This window comes from Eriocheir sinensis, chromosome 39 (assembly GCF_024679095.1).
Source record: "Eriocheir sinensis breed Jianghai 21 chromosome 39, ASM2467909v1, whole genome shotgun sequence".
NCBI classification, from domain to species: Eukaryota; Metazoa; Arthropoda; class Malacostraca; order Decapoda; family Varunidae; genus Eriocheir; species Eriocheir sinensis.
In genome coordinates this window covers 5,855,542-5,877,269 of record NC_066547.1, presented here as the reverse complement: position 1 = coordinate 5,877,269, position 21,728 = coordinate 5,855,542, and the positions used below count along the sequence as shown (strand labels likewise).

The window sequence follows — 21,728 nt, the reverse complement described above, 5'->3', positions numbered from 1 at the left end:
CTCAATCAGGAGCCTCATAATCCGTCCCTCAGGGGGCGGGACGTTTCCCTCCTCTGAAGGTCACTGTGGGTGTGTGATGCTTCTCGCTGGGCGGCCTTATTGTGCGCCGGAGAGGACGTTCTGGTGGAAAACTTAATGTGTAGTGGATGCAGCCATGTGCAGGGAGAGTAATGAATGAAGGCTCACGGCCAGGCGGGGAAGCACGTGGCTTGGCGGGGTGTGTGAGTACGGAAGGTCCTCGTACATCGCGCGCCTTGGCAGCGGGCCAGTTGCCATGACGACCGTGACGCGGCTGGGTGTGTGCCATCCACGCTCAGCTGATCAGCCAACGGAGATTCACCATGAAATCGCACTAGGCCTACCCCCATCATGGCTGCCGCTGGGGTTCATGTGGAGCTTGTAAACATAACACTGCCGACTCCACGCCCTTGTTTGGCACCGCTGCACTTCCCTGCGGTCGAAGAGAGGAGCAATCGTAGAGGAGTGACATCTGTTGGACCGTGGCTGAACTGTGTATGATGATCAGGTCTATGGTCCGCCATTTTGAGTAAGTTTGAGGACTAATGGTTAGCCATGCCATGTAACGGGTGATGCCGGGAAATGCAGTGCCAAAGAGGGCTGGGGACGCCTCGGTGCACGTGGCGAGGGCGGGTACTGGGCCTCATGCCTCTACGGGCCTTTGCTTACCCATTATTTTCGTTATTTTTATTATCATATTCATTATTATTATTTTTTTCGTAATATCTATCTTTATTATTACCTATCATAGTCAGAATTATTAGTGCATGAAATACCGAACTAAAATTCCCGACTGGCGTCAATGTGAAGTTATTGAGTGCATGTTGTGATGGGTAGCTTATCACACTGCCTATCAACACAACCTTATTCAGTGCAAATCATATCCATCAATCAAGTACTGACTTCAAAATTATAGCTTGGGAATGTAATATTTAGTAGTGGTATTTTTTTTTTCATATATAAGGTTGCATCAAGTCAATAAAAGCTAATTCAGCCTTCATAATTCAAGCCCTGCAATTTAATAATACCTTAAAAAAAAACTTGGAGCAGATAACTTGTCTTTCCTCGCCTGGAAAAATTGTTACTCGCCAATATTTGTCGTCAATTGTGCAGGAAAAGTCTAAGATTTCCCAACGGCCTGCAGCGCCGAGGCGAAGGAGTGGAGGAGAGGGAGGCCCCAGCTGCTAGGGGCTTGAGAGAGAAAAATAACGTTGTTCTGTATCCATCTAAATAGTCCAGGTGTAGTAAATCAATAGCGGTGTAGTGTTTGATAAGTAGATGTAGATTTAGCCAGAAGCACGTAGGTAAGCATGCACAACTTTTCTCCGGAGGGTTGATTTACGGTCCGATAAGGGTATTAATGGCCGGGTACGAGTGGTGTTTAGCTTCGTATTAGTTAGTGTCCCTGGGGAGAGGCCAGGTGTGCGGAGAGTACAGGTAGTGACGCAGCCGGCGGCCAGCCTGGGACGGCGCCGCCCTCTTCCCCGCCAGACGCCAACCAAGGCTCCACGTAAGTACTGTGTGTGTGTGTTCATTGCTGAGGCTGACGTGCAGAAGGGTGGAGACGAACAGTAAGTAACGCTTCCCAGTACCTTCAGTTCCTTTGTAGATATCTAATATAATTATTAGCTTAGAAATCATGATATAAGTATCATACTGCATAGTATATAGCACTACCCTTTGCGCCCACACACACACACACAAAATCTCTTGAAATTGGGGATAATATATACTCTAGACTCTATGAAGCAACATATCCCTGAAGCTAATACAAAGGCATCTACTTTATCTTTATTGAGACAGTTAGCCGTGTGTCTGCCTGCTTCCGTCAATAAATAAAAATCATGGCACGATATTTGATTCCATACATTTTTCTATGTTGGTCTGCAAACTGTCCTCAATAATGTGTCGTTTCAGAGTGTCTTGAGAACGTGTAAAGAGTACTGAGTGAGCGTATTCCTTGCTGTTACGTCAATCAGCAAAATAGTAACTTCTGAAACTATAGAGCAGCAAAAATATAAAATAAAGCCATAGGATATAGGATATGTCATTCTCCTTAGCATTGCCCCTTGTCATTAAAGGATTGTCAACTGTTGATCTCTCCTCCACCTCCATCTCTCCCTGCAGGTTGTCATCCCTCGCTTGTCTAAATCAGGCTGACGCTCCGCCGCCGTCCGCCGGTCGCCACCCCTGAGCCAGTAGCAGCTCGTGGCGGCGTCCAGCGGAAGGTTGTAGTCCCGACGCGGCGCTCGTCCCCCTGACATATGGGTTTGCTATTGATCATTTTTTTGTACTATAAAAAAATTGTTTTATGATGGATAATGAGTGATGCGGCAGTATGTCAGTGTGAGGAGCAGGGAAGATAGGAGAGGATAGCCGGTATAAAGAATAGGCGGCGCGGTGAACGTGGAACTGATAAATAAGAGCATAAGCAGAAGGGTAAAAGAAGATAGACTTGCCGTAGGTTGTGGGATGCTGAGTGGAATATGAGTCTCGGGACAGTTGTAGCTCAGGCTTGTTTGCTGCGTGTTGCTCTTGGTATTATGTAAAAAATTAAGTTTTATCATTTTGACAAATCACACACACACACACACACACACTGAATATATATAATAGAGTAACAACCCAGGAATAGCAGAACTTAGGGCAGACCGACGACTAGGTAGAAAAATTAAATTATAGCATTTGCTGAGTAGGATGGCGTATAATAGATAGAATTAGAGAACGTTGGGGAAGGCCTGCTGAGAGAGAGAGAGAGAGAGAGAGAGAGAGAGAGAGAGAGAGAGAGAGAGAGAGAGAGAGAGAGAGAGAGAGAGAGAGAGAGAGAGAGAGAGAGAGAGAGAGAGAGAGAGAGAGAGAGAGAGAGAGAGAGAGAGAGAGAAATGCGAAAGAAAGAATGAGAGAATAAGAGAGAATGAGATGAAATGAGAGAGGGAATTATAGAGGGTTATTGAAGAAAAAGGAAAAGAGACAAAATGTGTTTAATGACTCGTGCAGTGAAAGAGGATAGTGCCAAAGATACAGACAGCGTACGAAGAGACACAGGAACAAACACCGGAATAATACCTTAGATGACCACATGGACGCGGGACATGAGACTGAAGGACAGACAGAGGTAAGGTATCTATAGACAACGGGAGAGACTGAGACATGGAAAAACAGACAGATGAGACGGACAGAGACGAACATGATAAGAAGATACACATATTAAGATACTATGAGATAATAGGGTCCTAAGAAGCAAGGGCTGACGCAGGACCAAGGTAGTGTGTGCATGGAGAGGAAAAAAAAGACAGATACAGAGAACACATTAAAGAGAAAAAGCCAAATATGAAGTTATGGAAGACTAATATTATGGGTAAATTGACGAGAACCAGGCGGCAGGAAAGCTAATACGAAAAAGGTAGAGAGGAATATATCCTAGGAAATCAGACAAGAGGATGAGTCTGGGAAGACGGGGATAATTATAATCATGGCTAGCAATATTGTTTACAGATGAGATAATGAAGAGGAGGAAAGATATTAATACTTCGTATCTTTGATTATGACTCAAAGCTCTGTCTGCCAGCAAGATTGGAAAGAGAAAACAAAGTCAGTGTATTATAGGACGAGTTTTATTAGCATTACACATCACTGTTTGCCTTGACAGCATCTCACCAGCGTGCACATGTCACATGTTATGCTTTCCATCTTTGACAGAGTCCGGAGGACACCGTACTACTGGACGGATTCCCTTGATGTAAGATGATGTACGACACCCGAAGTCGTCGAGCTGTTAACTGACTGTTTTCCATCTGAACGGCGCACCTAGCGACGGGGAATTCTGCTGGGAGATCCCTTTCACAGAACTCCTGCTGGTGACGTCTCTCAGAACTCCTGCTGGTGGTGTCTCATAGTATTCTTAGTGGAGGCGCCTCTCGCAAAACACCGAAAGGAATTTTGTGAGAGGCGCCCCCCGCAGGAGTTCTGTGAGGGGCTCACCCCAGCAGGAGTTGTGTTAGAGGCGCCCCAGCAGGAGTTGTGTGAGGGGTTCACCCCAGCAGGAATTGTTTGAGAGGCGCCCCAGTAGGAGTTGTGTTGGAGGCGCCCACAGCAGGAGTTGTGTGTAAGGCTCCCCCCAGCAGGAGTTCTGTGAGATGCGCCCCCAGCAGGAGTTCTGTTGGAGGCGCCCCCCAGCAGGAGTTTTGTGAGATACGCCCCCCAGCAGGAGAACTCCTGCTGGTGACGTCTCTCATAACTCCTGCTGGTGGTGTCTCATAGTATTCTTAGTGGAGGCGCCTCTCGCAAAACACCGAAAGGAATTTTGTGAGAGGCGCCCCCAGCAGGAGTTCTGTGAGGGGCTCACCCCAGCAGGAGTTGTGTTAGAGGCGCCCCAGCAGGAGTTGTGTGAGGGGTTCACCCCAGCAGGAATTGTTTGAGAGGCGCCCCAGTAGGAGTTGTGTTGGAGGCGCCCACAGCAGGAGTTGTGTGTAAGGCTCCCCCCAGCAGGAGTTCTGTGAGATGCGCCCCCAGCAGGAGTTCTGTTGGAGGCGCCCCCCAGCAGGAGTTCTGTGAGATACGCCCCCCAGCAGGAGTTGTGTGAGATGCGCCCCCAGCAGGAGTTGTGTGAGAGGCGCCCTCAGCAGGAGTTGTGTGTGAGGCGCCCCCCAGCAGGAGTTCTATGAGATGCGCCCCCAGCAGGAGTTGTGTGAGAGGCGCCCTCAGCAGGAGTTGTGTGTGAGACGCCCCCAGCAGGGGTTGTGTGAGAGGCGCCCCCCCAGCAGGAGTTGTGTATGAGGCGCCCCCCAGCAGGAGTTGTGTGAGAGGCGCCCCCAGCAGGAGTTATGTGTGAGACGCCCACAACTCCTACGCCCCCAGCAGGAGTTAGGAGTTGTGTGTGAGACGCCCCCAGCAGGGGTTGTGTGAGAGGCGCCCCCCAGCAGGAGTTGTGTGTGAGACGCCCCCAGCAGGAGTTGTGTGTGAGACGCCCCCAGCAGGGGTTGTGTGAGAGGCGCCCCCCAGCAGGAGTTGTGTATGAGGCGCCCCCCAGCAGGAGTTGTGTGAGAGGCGCCCCCAGCAGGAGTTGTGTGAGAGGTGCCCCCAGCAGGAGTTATGTGTGAGACGCCCCCAGCAGGAGTTGTGTGAGAGATGCCCCCCAGAAGGAGTTGTGTGAGAGACGCCCCCAGCAGGAGTTGTGTGTGAGACGCCCCCAGCAGGAGTTGTGTGTGAGGCGCCCCCAGCAGGAGTTGTGTGTGAGACGCCCCCAGCAGGAGTTGTGTGTGAGGCGCCCCCAGCAGGAGTTGTGTGTGAGGCGCCCCCAGCAGGAGTTGTGTGTGAGACGTCTCAGCAACCCAGCTGGGGTCAGACCCCCCCTGCAGGGGCGTCTCACACAACTCCTGCTGGACGCCTCCCAGCAGGAGTTGTGTGTGGGGCGTCTCACACCCAACTCCTGCTGTGGGACCCTCACACACAACTCCTGTGTGTGGGACCTCTCCACACAACTTGTGTGGGGGCGCCTCACACAACTGTGTGAGATGCCCTCACACAGTTGTATGCGAGACCCTCCCCATCAGCAGGAGTTCTGGGGGTGCCTCACAGGAGGTCTGGGGGCATGCCTCTCACACAACTTCTGCTGGGGGCTCCTCACACACAACTTCTGGTGCGGGCGTCTCTCACGCAACTCTGCTTGGGGGTGTCTCTCTTACAGCTCCGGGGGAGGGCGTCCCTCACACAACTCCTGCTGGAGGTTCTTCTCACAAGTCTCCTTTTGGTGTCTGCCATCCGCGAGGGATCTACAGTAAAAGGAATATTTATAGAGTTTTATTAATTTCTGACCCCTGCCTGACTAGCAGAATGGTCACTCCCTCTCTCTTGCTGGGTTACTCTGGGGGTAACTCTTACTTGGCATTTACAAGGGGCACCTCGAGCTTAACTTCTGCTTGAAAGTGAAGATCCACCGCCAATATACTATTTTCCAGCAGAAGTGAAGCCCAAGGTGCCAACAGCAAATCTAAAAGTACGAATTGCCTTCAGAGTAAACCAAACCTGCAGGGCAGGAGAGGGAATGAACATTCTGCAGGTGAATGGTATGACTCTCACAATGATAGTAGGCAGAAGCAGAGAGCCTATGTAAATTATTACAATATGCAATAAAGCAAGACATTCCCATTAAATGTTATTAATGTCCTGATTATATCGTCTGAAGCAGCAGTAGAGAGTATATGAACCAATCTCAGTTCCCAGCCTTTTTGATGTTTGTGGTGGCCGCTGTAGCCGACTTGTGGTGTTTCCGCTAAATTCCCTCATATGTACAGTTGATTTTCGCTGTAGTAATTTTTTATCTCCGTAAAGATGCGTAGGAGAGAGAGAGAGAGAGAGAGAGAGAGAGAGAGAGAGAGAGAGAGAGAGAGAGAGAGAGAGAGAGAGAGAGAGAGAGAGAGAGAGAGAGAGAGAGAGAGAGAGAGAGAGAGAGAGAGAGAGAGAGAGAGAGAGAGACAAAATTCGTAAAAAAGAAAAAGGAAAGCTAAAAGAAAAGGGATGGGGAGAATAAGCATGATATAGCTACCAAGAATAGGGAGGTGACAAAACAATATAGAAAAAGCTGAAATAGAAAAGAGAAACAGTTGCAAAGAGATGTGGGAGATAATACAGGAAAAATAGGAAAATATGAGACGGAAAAATCGCTGGTAAAGATATGGGAGACAGAGGCAGGGAAAACAATTGAATGAGAAGGATGCGAGAGAAAAACCGCAATTCAGAATATAGTAATTAACCAGCTCAGAAGAGAGAAGAAAAATAAAAGTTAGGACAAGAAAGGGAAGGCTTAAGAATATAGAAAAAAATGTAAATTAAACCTAAATTAGTGGTAAAAATATTGAGCCCAGAACGTGAAGAATTGATAGGAATGAAAGTAGACAGAACAGCAACAACAGGAATAAAGCAGAGGACAATATGATATAACGAGAGAGAGAGAGAGAGAGAGAGAGAGAGAGAGAGAGAGAGAGAGAGAGAGAGAAATGAAAACAGTAAGGAAAAAATAATTACTTTTCCTACGACTTATATTTTTTTCCCTCTCGTTATATAATTATCTTGTTTTTTTCTTAGTGTCTTTAATTTCTTTTACTGTAGTCTGTTCTTATTCTTACCGATTCTACTCATTCTTTTCTCTGTATATTTTTTCCTCTTTTTTTTATCTACATCATTTTCCATATTTTTCAAGCCCTTCCTTCCTCACCCTCTGTCAGTCTTCTCCTTCTTCCCATAATGCAAGTTTATTACATTATTCTAATTTTCTTTCCTTCGATTGCCTTCTTTTTCCTTCAAGTTTTTCCCTACGTTTATCTCCTATATCTTCAACAGCTATTTTTTTTCCTTTTCTCCCATCATTTCCTATTATTTTTGTATATTTTCCCCCATTTCTGTTTGCTCTCGTTTCCTTACTCCTATTTTATCTTTTCCTGTCATATTTTTTTATCATTTTTCCCTCTTTTTCGGTTGCTATGTCCTGTTTAATTCCCTTTCCCTTTCTTATAACTTTCTTTGCTTTTTTGCGAACTATGCCTATTCTCTCTCTCTCTCTCTCTCTCTCTCTCTCTCTCTCTCTCATCGCCACTTCTACGCTTCTTAAGACGAGAAAAGCCTACAATACTTAACAAATCAACGTTAAACTCTACGCGATGCACTCTAGATATAAGCCAAAAACACGATTAACTACAGCGAAAATCTACCATTCATGAGAGGGAGTCTAGCGGGCAGATCACGGGTCGGCTACACAGCGGCCAACACAGACTCCAAAACCTGGGAAATCTTCACTCCTATTCGTTTAAAAAATACAATCAAGAATCCAGAGGTGTTATGGATATTTGAAGGTAAGTAAGACTGGTTCACATGCTTCCTATGCCACTCAAACACAAAGAAAATGCTAGTAATACAGATACTTATTCTGCAAGTTCGTCTGCTGCTCGTCATCGCTGTCCGGGAATCCAACTGCGGGCGCTACTCGGTTCCTGCCTTCTCGCCTCACAATCGGTCTTTTCTGTGTTTCGATGATTCCTGCGAATATCAGAAAGTATGAGCACATGAATCACACACACAAAAAAAGAGCGAGTATTTCAGATTTCGGGGTGTGCGAGGGCGAGGCGGTGTGTTGTTGGGGCGAGCGGCGGTGAGGTGGTGGTCGGGCGGCGGGGGAGGCCAGCCGCCGGCCTTGCCCTGACCCGACCCTCGGAACCCGCAAGATTTACGACATCGCGGACTTGGCAGGAGAGAGAGAGAGAAGCTAAAACTCTCCCCGAACCCTTCGTGTGGTCCTCTCGGTGACTGAAGTAGGCCACTCGATGATTTTAAGTGACTTGGGGCCTCCATAAACCCCATTGTGGCGCTGCTGGTGCATACACAACTCAGTAGGATCGTGAATCGTGCAGGTTTGGGAGTCTGAGGCAAAGATTTCCACCGCTCCATTTGGCCCGGGACGTTCTCATCACAAAAGGCTAATATTTGACATCGGATCAGTGTCCTAGTTATTAAGAAACATGATATTCCCCATCTCTTGTGACGAAGAGGACATAAACAGTTGTTGGATGTTTGTAAGTACAGATTTACGAGGCTGGGAGAAGACCGCCAGTGACAGCGTGGCCAAGACGGTGCCGCCAGCCCCGCCGCCGCTAACACTCAGCCCACAGCCCGCCGGAGGTCTGAGCTCTCTCTGGTTATTCGACTTTTTTTTCCTATTGTCAAGGCTTGATCATGATTACTCGTAATGTGATTTCTTGTGAATTAAACGTTCTGAGCCAAGCTAACACCGTGAAACAAATTTTACATAAGTGTAGCGAAGAGTTTACTTTACACTCGAAATATATAAAGAAATATCGTCCGTCACAAAGTAGTTGCACAGACAAAAGGCTTGATTTAATGATGCATCACACCATCACACAAAAAAATGTTTACAGATCAGTTTCGAGTCATTTGCTGATGGCTCTTATTACAGTCACTTCAAAACACGTTTCGGGCACAAAACCTCAAGCTTTTCTGTGTCAGGACGGCACTTCAGCTGTGAAAGACGATGTGTTTACCAAAACAGACACAAAAACAACATTACCCACTTGACTTGGTGCTCACGGCCGCCCGAGATCGCGTAGTCCAGCCCCGGCGAGGCCCCGCTGAGGATCGGCAGGCACCCTGGAAATACATCTCTGGATAGTAATTGTTGCCATGTAGTCAACACTTGAATAAACACATGTGATGAAAACAAAAGAACAGCCAAGTTCTATTTAGTAGAAAAAATATCACTCATACTGAAACTTTCTCGGCCGCTTTTCGTCACGGCGCGGCTTTGGCTCAGCGTCGCCGCGTCTCTGGGGTCTCAGTTTCCTGACTTTATCGCTGAGCAAGTAATTTTGTAATACTTACAGATCTACAGATATCACAAAAGCACTAACAATTTTCATTTGCCTCAAAAATACAATTGTTCAAAGTAGTTCCTTGAAATTCATAAATAAAAGAGGCAGATAATTGCACAACACCCAGAAAAATCATATATGGCGGTTCCTAACCAAACGACGTACATAGTAAAACGTCTCCGCATGAAAAATCAAAATCAAATAAGACATCAACTTGAAAAAAAAAATATATATATGGAAGTCTAAAACGCTTTGGCCGGGCATTTCACCGCCACACCAATTGCCGCCCAGCTGCCACCGCCGCCGCCGCCACAGCCAACCTTCAGTACCTACGTATGTACTACCATCGCTACCACAACAACTACCGTCTTCGATATCACCTACCACCACTACAGTTACGTCATCCCTATCACATACAACACACACATCCAATGACACCACTATATGCTAACGTTGCCGAAGAAACGCTAATTACGAAACACAATCAGAACAAAGTTTTAAAAATTACAAGTAAAAAATACATTAGAAACTTTTTAATAACACTGTCAAACATATTTAATTTGATTCATCATTTTCTGAAGTGATTTTCTAGAATCTACGTCTTTGTAAGAAAAACAGATGAGGAATACTTGACAAACATACAAAACATACTTAGAAAAATATTAATCCTCAACAAACTCGTGTACAGTTTTCTTTTCTGAGTGCGCGCGCGCGCACACACACACACACACACACACACACACACACACACACACACACACGAAAATATATTCACATAATTTATCTACCTATCTATATCTATCTACCTATCTATCCATCTCTATCTCCCTATGTATCTACCTATCTGTATATCTCTATATTTACATATATGCACTGTGTGTGTGTGTGTGTGTGTGTGTGTGTGTGTGTGTGTGTGTGTGTGTGTGTGTGTGTGTCCGTCCGTGTATTTGTGTGAATTTGTGTGTATTTGTGTGTCTGTGTTTCACATTTGTTATTATATGATCTAATCCGTCATATTTGTAAAACTTTACAAATGTATTATATGTGACTAGTGTGTGTGTGTGTGTGTGTGTGTGTGTGTGTGTGTGTGTGTGTGTGTGTGTGTGTGTGTGTGTGTGTGTGTGTGTATATAAATATATAAATATATATATATATATATATATATATATATATATATATATATATATATATATAATCATATTACCTTCCTCTAGTTTTATTTCCGATCTATGAATACCTTTTGCAGATATTTGCCATTGTAATTAGAAAATATTCAGCATGACCGGCATTCTCCGTGAATCACCTCCACCTCGCTGCCCACACATTGAAAACAACTCGATTGCGAATTCCAGCCATGTTATGATATTGGAAGCCAGTCTTGGAATTCCTGGTCTAATAACGTTGTGAGTTGAAAGTCTTCAGCGTAAAGCCGCAAATATTCTTTTTTTTTATAATAGCACGGCAGAGATACATTAGTGTGATCTCTTTGTAACATCCCTGCCGCCGCTGCTACCATCATTCTCACCACCAGCACCACCAGTACCAGCACCACCACCACCACCGCCTCGACAGTGCCACGTGCACTTTAGCCACAGAACAAATGAGTGTTGTCAGTCTGGTCATAAACAATCACCACAACTAAGACTGATAAAAAAACACCTTCGTTTTGTCACATGAGCATCTTGCAGTGGTTTCGGCTCCTGGGCGGCACTCCGTCAAGTGTCAAGATCAGCGATAAATAGTCACGTGAATAATCAGAATTAATTATCCTCTCGAGGCATCGTGCCCTCAAGGGTCTGGTATATTGCTTGAGCGGGAGCCAGACACAAGCCCTTGAGACACAGAAATCCACAAAAAACACGAACATTCGTCGCAAATTATCACTTAAATTCTCACAGTAACACATTAAAAAAATCGCACCGGAAATCGCCTCCGAAGAACCACTAGGTAATCTTCCGATCACCACCTTCGGGATGGACAACAGTGAGAGGAAGAGAGAGAGAGAGACCTGGGAGAGCGAGGCACACAGACACCTCCATCCCGTCCGCCACTGCCTCTCTATGCTCACAAGGCCCCGCCGACACATTCCCCAGAAACAGCCGGGCTATTTCTGTCAAGTAGAGTCATAAAGATCGCACCCAAATGATCGTCAACAGTCAATGAGATATTTTAGAGGCCATTCCGGGGAGGGGGTTATGTGTCGAGCGGCCTTGACCGTGAAAACGCTTTACGAGCCATCATGTAAAGTTTATGGTCGCTCGTCATGGCTGTTCTTAGTGGGTTATGGCCACGGGTTAAAGGGAGTGAGAGTGAGAGAGAGTGGGAGAGGGAGTGAGAGATAGAGTAATGGGGGGTGGGGGTGAGGGAGATATCTGCCACTTTTGTAAGCGCGTCTTCCTGGCTGACCTATACTCGTTGCGAACTTGGTGTGAAAATTCAGGTGATAATGATGATGATGATGGTGATGCGAGAGATTGGAGTGGTTTACCTGATCATATTAGTATACCTCACGCACACACACACACACACACACACACACACACACACACACACACACACACACACACACACACACACACACACACACACACACACACACACACACGCAGTTTACGGACCCATAACTTTGGATGAGGGTTAACAGGAAATTTATGAGATCCAGACATGGGAGAGGAAATCGACAGGTGCAGCCTCAGCCCGACACGAGCCTGAATGAACCTAAAATAATTGTACGCACTAGATAAGGAGGAGGAGGAGGAGGAGGAGGAGGAGGAGGAATGGGAGAGAGGAGGTGGTGGCAGTGTAGTGATTTGCCTCGTGAAGGTCTAAGGGAATGAATGGGCCGCTAGTGTGAGTCAATTAAATCAATTTCGCTAATAAAGTCTGAGGAGCAAGACGAGGGCGGTGTCTCAAGGGTCGAAGGCTTAAGTTGATGGCGTGATGATGGGGCGTGATGTGTCCTGGCGGTGCTCGGTGCGGTGTGAGGCGATAAAGGGCCGCGTTGCTTCATCCTGAGGAGTGTGTGGCCTGCCTGTGGGGCGACGCTCTTCAGGTGACTGTGTGAAGGTGTAATTTTGTGTGCCCCTGTGACAGCGGTATGTAGAAAGATTGTTTGGTGAAATGAAAAACTTATTTATGGCTGACTGAGATAACAATTACATCGATTATAGATAAAATAAAAATGAAGAATATGAAGGTATGGGAATTGGAACATTTTATATCGTTGATAAAACTGGCGGTCAGTAAAAAGATGAAGATTGCATAAAATCAAACTAAAGATTAATTTCCTGTTTTTCAGTTTACAAGCCGGTACCACAAAAAAATCTTCTAGGGCGGGCCGGAAGGGGATTCCGATGCATCAGTCACAGAGCACTGTTCAATGGTTCACACTTCCTTAAACAATAATTTTCTTCCGTGAACAATAATCATTACTCACGCAGTTCCCGGCCTGCGGAAGTCAGGCAGCAAGATCGGGGTTCTCAGACGCATTTCCTTAGTGAAAGGCAGCGTTCTGCGGTTGTTTGACCAGACTGTTTGATTTAGTTAATATTCGGTTATTTAAACATGGTGGTGATGGTGGTGGTGGTGATCCGACTAAGGCAGCGTATCTTAGCAAGAGGGGATTTTAGGGGTGCTGGGATATCCTTCAGCCAAGTCCAATGCTACAAGGCTACACGGAGATGATTCAGGCAAAGTGACTTTCTGTAACATACAGCAAATTTACTACTACATTTTTTCTCTGTTTGCTTTTGCTTAATAATGAAAAGTTTGATCACTTTTTTTATGAAAATTACAAAGAAAATCTATTAATATACTGTGCTGTAGCGAATGTAGTCTTTTCAGACAAATTATAGGGGTCCCTGAACAACTTAAACATGACTAAAGGGGTGTTGGGATGCCTATTCTGACATGCTGAGTTCTGGGAAGGGTAAACACTAAGAAAAGTTGAACAGAGCTGCGATGAACCTACAAGTTTAGCGGCAGTTTCGCGCAACAAGACCACTCACTGTTGTCGGTATAGTTCGTCAGCCTCCCATCAGATGGCCCTCGGATATCCATCCATCATTATCTGAAAAGAAGAAAAATAAGGTATATATATCCAAGTCGTTCATAAAGTTGTCTTAAAACTTGCAGGAAAAAAAAAGAATTTATCCCTACTTGAAGCTTCGTAAATATTCACCCACATTAGTCATGCTTAAAATGTATTTAGCATGAAAAATAACGTTTAATTACAGTCTTAAATTACGGGTGCCTCTTTTTTTTTCTCTTTTCCTTAGTGACGAATGATGAGTACATGTTAATGCGGGATACTTGTTCAGGGGTCTTAAAATTGATCGATCGCCGGTCATCCATCCCAGTCAGCGGCCATTACCAGGAGGCGCTAAACATGAAAACAAAGATGTCACAGCCGCCGCCGAACACGTGGAAATATTAGCCAGCCACTGAATTCCCTTCCTTGCCATTTAACTACAGCTTAATTTACACCTGTAGGAGGAGGACGAATACGACGAGGAGGAGGGAGACGAAGACAAGAACTACGAAGACGAGGACAAGGACGAGGAGGGAATAACGATGACGAGGTAGAAGAAATAGAGGACACAAAAAGCAGGAGGAAGACGTCAAACTGATGATACAGGGACGAGGAGGAAGCAGAGTTCGAAGAGGACGAGGAGGAAGAAGAGGTCGAGGAGGACGAGGAGGAAGCAGAGGTCAAGAAGGACGAGGAGGAAGAAGAAGAGGTGGAAGAGGAAGTATAGGGAGGAAAGTACAGAGGAAAGGAAAAGGATGAGGAAGGAGTAGTGGGCATTCCGTGAGCTTGACATCATAAGCAATAGAGGAAAACACACCGATACGACCTGTGTTTGTGCGTGTGCGTGTGTGTGCGTGTGTGTGTAAAATAAAAGGGGATCGGCCTACGTAGCTGCGCACACGACAAAAAAAATTACGTACACTCAAGGTGAGGGAGAGCAAGACGGAGCGGCGCGGAGACAAGTTCCATTTTCCTGCCATTATCTCTCAACAATAAAGTGAATTCCGGCGTCCCGGGAGGGCAGGTGGCCGGCACTGGCGGGGCGGAGGTCTGGCACGGACGAAATAAAATAAAGGAACGCCGGAGAAAGAAAGAGTGAGTAGGGGAGAGAAATGCGGAGGTCGGGAGAGAGGCCGGAGGAAGGAAGCCTGGAGGAGGGAGGAAAGGAGGGATGGAGGGCCGCTGAGAGACGGAAAGAGGAAGAAGGAAGGAGAGACGAGGGAGAGAAGGAGAGGAGAGGGAAGGGAGGGAAGGGAGGGAGGGAGGGGAGTATATGCTATGAAATATAAGCCTTATCGCTACCAAGTCTTGCGTTCGACGGTTCAAAATGGCGACGTATTATTGAAATTTTCTCGCTGGAAAAATATCCTGACAACCTGATATTTCAAGCGGGCTCTTATTGAAAGGAAACGTCGGGAATTACGAAAATATTTTCCCTTGGTAAAGAATCGCGCGAATTATTTACTGACAGCCTGACGGTCTTCCACCACTTACACTTTCTTTCTGATAACTTTCATTTTCTTTGTTCATGGGGGAGTCACGGAGGGGAAGAGGGGGTATGATGGAGGGGGGGCTGAGAGGGCGATGCTATAACTACTACCCCCTCGTTCGAACCCTCCTCCTACCACGTGACGATGCCGTGCTAACAACTGCCTGCCAGAAAGCACCTGAAAAACCCTCCTGACGATGCTTCCTCCTGCGCCCCGGTGAGTGAAAAGGACGCTGAAGGGAGAACGCACTGGACGCCGCCCCTCCATCCACACACTTCTCGAGATTGATTCCTTGAGTTGAAAATTGATTCGGAGTTGAGTTGAGATACGTCCCGGCGTGAAAAATTATGATGCTCTTTTTTTTCCACTCATCTCGTCTCGCGTCTCCATCTGAAGGGCGAAGGGCGAGGAGAAGGGTCGAAATGTTGAATCTGAGGATGTCCCCGACCAGAAAAATGGACATAACTTAACGACGTGTCATCCCCATTGAGTGACATTTATAAGTCTAGTTTCTTGTACGGGAGGTCTTAAAAGCTTCCAAGGTGGGGGAGGAGGAGGTGTAGGGGGATAGCTGAATGGAGGAGAGAGTAAGGAAGGATGAGAGTGAGAGGAGGAGAGGAGGTAGGGTGGGAGGAGGTATTTGGAGGGAGGTAGAGGGAGGAAAGGGACGAGGAAGGGAGGGTGAGAGGTGCCAGACGGTTGGTTGGAGTAGATGGTAGAAAAACGGTGGAAAGGAAGGAGAGGAAATGAGGAGGAGGAGGAGGAGGAGGAGGAAGGCGAGTCAGAAGGAAGATGAGATGAGAGCCCGAAGGAGACGAAGCTCTTGCCTGCGTGGGCGTGGAAGAGAGAAGAGAAATTGAAGGCAGAGAAACGATAGAAGATGGAAATGATGAAGAGAGAGAATGGGAAAAAAAGGGAAGTTAGAGAAAGGGAAGTGGTAAGAAAAGATGATGAAGAGAGAGAATGGAAAAATTAGAAGTTGGAAGAAGAGAAATGATACAAAATAGAGATGATGAAGAGAGAGAATGGGAAAAAAGGGAAGTTAGACAAAGGGAAGTGTTAAAAGATGATGATGAAGAGAGAGAATAGAAAAAACGAAGTTGGAGGAAGATAAATATTAAGAGAGGACGATGAAGAGGGAGAATGGAAAAAAAAAACGAAGTTAGAGAAAGGGAAATGATACGAGATGATGATGAAAAGAGAAAATGGTAAAAAAAAAAGTTGGAGGAAGAAAAATGGTAATGACGCTGAAGAGAGAATGGGAAAAAAAAAAGGAGGCGGTGAAGGGAAAACTGAGAGAAAAAAACGTGTGAAGGAAGGAATTTAAGGAATATGAGAGATGATGACTATAATGAAGCCGGAGGGTCGGGAGGAAAGACGCGAGGAGAAGAATTCAAATCATGCAGATGAAGAGAGGGAGAGAGAGCATAGAATTCTTCAGAGCCAGAAAAAAAAAGAGGTAAAGAACTGCGCAGTGAACATGAGGAGAAATGAAGAAGAAAACAGACAACACTAAAACAAGAGATAGAGGGTTAACGAAGAAAATAATCGAAAACACAAAGAAACGAGAAGAGGAGAGGAGTGATAAAAAGGTGACCAGGAAGAGGCGGAGATGAAAGAAGACTCCAAAGATTCAAAAGTCAAGAAGGTGGAAAGAGGGACGAGGAGGAGGAGGAGGAGGAGGAGGAGGCCTGAGATGAGGACGATGACAAAGATGAGGACGAAGAGAAAGAAGCAGAAAAAGAAGAGGGGTTAGAAATGAAGGGGGAAGAGAGGAACGATGAGAGGGAGGAAGAAGAAGGCGAGGGGGTGGAAGTGAAAGGAGAAGAAATGAAGGAGGAGGAGGAGGAGGAAGACGATGGGGTGGAAATTAAAAAGGAATCGAGGAAAAAGGAGAAGGAGGAAGACGACGAGGGGGTGGAAACAAACGACGAAACATGGAAGAACGAAGAGAAGGGGAAAGTGAAAATGGGAAGAGAGGAAGAAAACGAGGCTGTGTGGGAATAAAAAGGGGAAGATAGGAAGGAAAAGGAGGAGTGGGAGGAGGAGATGGGAAGTCTACACAGAAGGCGCCCCTCTAATAAATAGCCTCCCGTAAGAGTGATATTTGAGAACAGTAAACATCCCCTCGGTGGGTGTGGCCATTAGTTGGTCTTAAAAGGATCTCAATCGTTCTTGCCGGCAACTGTCTTGTGGCTTCTTGCTCCGAGGTGAGGCATCGCTCTTGATAACGAGGCCGCGTTAATATCTCCGTTGCCGGGGCGGAGGAGGAGGAGGAGGAGGAAGAGGAAGATGAGGAGGGAGAGGAAGAGAAGGAGGGAGGATGCCAGGGTGGAGATATTTCGCCGGTAGTCGTGGAGGAGAAATATATAACTAATGCCGTCGTTGTTTCCAGGCTTCTGTAATTGATTCGTTGCCAAGGGAAGAACACACGGCCGATCTATCGTCACTGGGGGGGAAGAGGAAGGCGCTGAGGAGATGCCAAAAGAGGGATAATCACGTAAGGGCATGCGAAGGCGATCCAGAAGTCTATGATATTCGCCGTAGAAAAGAAAGAACGCATTTCGCTACACTCAAATCGAAGGACCAGTCATGATTTTAGACCATAACTAAAAGGAAATGTGCTGAAAGGCAATCGTTAGGAAATATATAACACGTATCCACATGTTTACACGTTAGCCTCGATTAGCATAGGAATAAAAGGCAATGCGAACTAATTAAACACTTCTGTGGTATGTAGGCATCTTTACTGGCAACTTCTGAGCCTTTTCTTGGTCGAGCAAATCTTTTAATCTTGAATATAAATGCTGCAATTACATTTTTTCTCGAGTGCCGACACAGTATCATTCCCCGACTAAGATAATATGGAAGACTTCTCAGACATTTTTTAAAGGGAAACCGTCTAAAAATCTCCTCTTTGATCCTGAAATATGACTAACTTTCCACTAGCCAAAAATGTGGGAAATATATAAATGTTAGTCTTTAATTTGTCTTGTGAATTCCCATATTATTACGACGAGAGTTAACTTCAGTCTCTTGCTCCACCCGTTTTAGTGTATATTCGCCTCTACCAGACCAGCTTCGGTGATCAGTCTCGTGTCCTCTCCGGGGAATTTTCTCTATTCATAGTGTGCGTCCCGGGAGGAGAGCAGAACCCTCCGACCCCGGGCGAGCGAGGGAAAAGAGAGAGGGGATAGACGGAGGGCGAGGGAAGGGCGTGTGAGAATGGAACTATACACGGGGATGAAACTTACACCACTGAGAAAGAACTGAAATAAAGGAGAACGAAATAGCTAACAAAGGAGATTTTTAAACAAGGATGAAATGGCAACTGAATCATTAGTGGCAAGGACCTTTTTGTATGAGAACGGATGCAGAAACCACTCATGTAATAGAAAAAGTGAGAAACTGAAAGACAAATACAGACAGGCAAATAGACGGAAAGACAGATAAAAATATATATAAACAAGACGATTAATAGATCCAGACACAAAAACAGAGAAAGCGAAGCAAACTAAGACGAAAAATGGAACACTTCTTTAGCGGCAAGCAGGAGAGGGAGCCAGACAAGAGAGAGATAGACGGATAAACAGACACAGACAGGCAGACCGACGCAAAGACAGTATGACACAAATAGACAAAATGACTAATCGACACATGACACAAAAATAGAGACTCAAACTAAGAACTAAACGGAGAATCCCCTTTTGGAGCCAGCAACATCCCTCTATAGAAAGTCAACATGGCGGCTCCTCTCCCTCCCTCTCACTCTCGCCCAAGTCATCGCGGGAGGAGAAAAATCTTGCGGTGGTGTTTTCGGGGGTCGAGTGAGGGCGGCGGGGGTGAGTGTGTTTTGATGGCGAGGAAAAAAAGTGATAGATAATGATGACCTCGAGTGAATGGTGAAATATCGGCACGTTGCTGAAGACTTTGTGAGGAGGTACACGCGGGTGACGGATGGAAGGAAGAAAGAAAAGTGGGAGGGAGGGAAGAGGGCTGGGAGGAAGGGTAGGAGGTTGAGAGGGTCTGGTGAAAAGAGGGAAGAAAGTGGAGAAAGAAAAGAAACTTGAGAGGGAAGGAGGGTGGAAGAAAAGGAGGATGGTAGAGATGGGTGAAGAGAGGGAAAGTGAGGAAAGAAAGGTGGGAGGGAAGGAAGAAGGGAGAGAGAAAAGAAGGGCAGGGAAGGAAGGAGGATGGGAAGACTGGGTGAAGAGAGGGAAAGTGAGGAAAGAAAGGTGGGAGGGAGGAAAGAAGGGTGAGAGAGAGGGAAGGATGTTTGAAGAGAGGGAAAGTGGAGAAGAGTGGGAGGAAGGAGAGAGAAGCAGAGAGAGAGAGACTGTGAAGGAAAGTAAAAAAAATATAAAGAATAGTATATAGAGACACCAAAATGTAACAGTTGATAATAATAACAGATAGAAACTAATAATATGACCGAAGGAAGAAACAGTTTACATACATGATGAAGAATAAGATATAAATAAAATGAGAAACTTGTATGTAAGAAAAAAAGTGGGCTATGTAACACAAATTCAGTGGCCTTGGACTCGAAAAAAAAAAAGATATAACATACTTTAGTGCTTTAAAACGTTGCCCTAATTGGAGCACTGACACTTACGACGACGAAAAAAATAATAACATGGTCATTCCTGTGGTGGGTGTGCCTGTTAACCCAAGACCATAAAAAATACCCACAACTTAAGACCCATGCTTGCGCCCAACCGTCCCCTCCCCTCCCTCTCTCAGTGATCTGTCCTCGCTACTATTCTCCTATTTCTCCTTTATGGTCTCTCCGTTTGATCTTTTCTCAGTACTGTTTCTCCTCTATTAAGCAAAAGTTAACCCTAACCTATCAATAACACACAGAACATTCCCCTTAATCCATACAACACCATGATTACAACGCCACAACAGCCATGCATACAACCCAGACTAATACACCGCTCGTGACGGCCTCGGGCGACTAAAAACAAGTAAAAAGTATATTTATCAATTCTGTGCGGCGCCTCCCACCTCACGCCCCGGGAACAAAGGGGGCCAGACCTGCAGGATTCCGCGGCTTCAAAACTCGTGGCCAAACATTCATGAGGTGAGGATGAGTTACGAGTTCACAGGACTGTCATCCATTAGGGCTTTGTTGGTCCATTATCCCACAGGCGCCCCTCAGCCCCACAGAGCCGGGCTGCGGCGCTCCCTGGCCTCCTCCTCTCCTGCTCGATATCAAGGTGGAGAACCGCGGCGAGGTGAAGGAAGATGCGGGTGGTGCTCGCTCTCACTCACTGCCTCAGTCTTAAACACACACCCACACACTGACTCACACTCACTTTCTCACACTCGCAAACTCGTACACCTAGTTACCGATACTTAGATTTCCACTGATTTGTTTGGTTTAATTTTCGTTTTCTTTTCTCCACTTTGTTAATTTTCTTTCATTTTTTTTTGTTTGTCTTTTGTTGCCCTTTAGTATACTGAAGAAAATATTATATAATCTCAGAAAATACGTTAAAAATGTATAGCCTTTCACAAAACAATCACGGATACAAAATATACAACCGGTAAAAATCTACGTTCATTACATGTAAGTATTTCACTTCAACACTTAACTGAAAGAACAAAAAAATACTTATTGATCTTAACGAATCAAGACGGAATGTTAAAGATAGTGACGCTTTTCTGTTCACCAACATCATCACCACGTAAACCTCCACCTCCACCATCACCACATAAACCACCACCATCACCACCTAACCCCCACCTCCACCATCATCACCAAAATTCCCACCTCCACCACCACCGGCAGGCGAGAAGTGACTAATACCATCCTTAGCTGTTAATTAACGATACACGAAAACCAATTAGGCAGGTGAATAAAAACCTAATCGAACACCGGACACAACACAAGCTGGAATCGCCGCCCATAATGATCGCCACACCTGGCCGGCCCGAGGGAAAGGTGTCAGGCGCGGCTCCTGACACGGATCCCTCCAACACGTCCGGCACCGGTCAGTCAGTGTTTTCACCTGTCTTCGTGTACCTGTGCTCATATGTTTGCTTCTTCGTTCCTTTCGTTCCGTCAACCGGTCACTGTGTAATATGTTTCAGGTATGCGTATATGTTTTTTTCATCGGTAATTTTATCTTTAACTTTACAATGCCTTTACTTATTTAGGTTTAGCAATCACATTATTACTGTTACTGCTATTATTATTATTATTATTATTATTATTATTATTATTATTATTATTATTATTATTATTATTATTATCATCATTATTATTTATTCATATCACGGTCATTCCTCTTCATAGTTTTGTTCTCTTGCACACTTACTTTACTTTCTTCCTCCTGAGTCACATTTTTCACCTACTTAACAACCGATTTTGTCATTATTTTCATGGTGTACTAACTATACATATTATATGCCATCCGACTATTTTGTAAGTCATTCTGGACTCTGAAATCAAATTATGTAAAATTTATTTTCCTAGTTATATTTCTCTATGGCTGTCCATTCAGCTATTTCGTATTCTCTCTGTATATATTTGGTTATTCTGAGCCTGGAGGCAACACTCTCCTCCCTTCACATTTGACGCTCGCGACGAGAAAGAAAGAGCGAAGAGGGGAAGGAGAGGAATAAGGGGAGCCTCGGCCGCCCTCCGCCTCCGCCTCACGTCTCCCCTCAGAGGAAGCGAGGGCATCCGGCGCGAGGGGGAAGGAAGGAAGGGGAACAAGGGAAAAACATGGAGGAGGGAGGTTAAGGGGGAGACTCCTGAACGAAGACCAAGTATATAAAGAAAAGAACGTGTAATATGATGAA

General features: G+C 45.6%; 2 long non-coding RNA genes across 6 annotated transcripts in view; one reads left to right on the top strand and one right to left on the bottom strand.

The window, feature by feature from the left end:
• The first annotated feature begins 1,071 nt into the window (after positions 1–1,071).
• On the top strand, positions 1,072–5,141 carry LOC127008920 (uncharacterized). Its single transcript, XR_007761459.1, has 3 exons — positions 1,072–1,589; positions 2,146–2,286; positions 3,718–5,141. It is a non-coding gene; the product is annotated as an uncharacterized LOC127008920 (long non-coding RNA).
• A 491-nt stretch (positions 5,142–5,632) lies between these two features.
• Positions 5,633–21,728, bottom strand: part of LOC127008918 (uncharacterized) — a 93,961-nt gene continuing 77,865 nt past the window's right edge. Inside the window, exons 4-7 of one of the 5 annotated variants that reach the window (XR_007761458.1) lie at positions 13,366–13,464; positions 9,095–9,174; positions 7,935–8,049; positions 5,633–5,789 (exon numbers count right to left, since the gene is read on the bottom strand). This is a non-coding gene — a long non-coding RNA (uncharacterized LOC127008918). Of the gene's footprint in view, positions 5,790–7,928; positions 8,050–9,094; positions 9,175–13,365; positions 13,465–21,728 lie in introns of all 5 variants that reach the window. The other 4 variants (XR_007761456.1, XR_007761457.1, XR_007761454.1 and 1 more) reach the window with 4 other exon arrangements.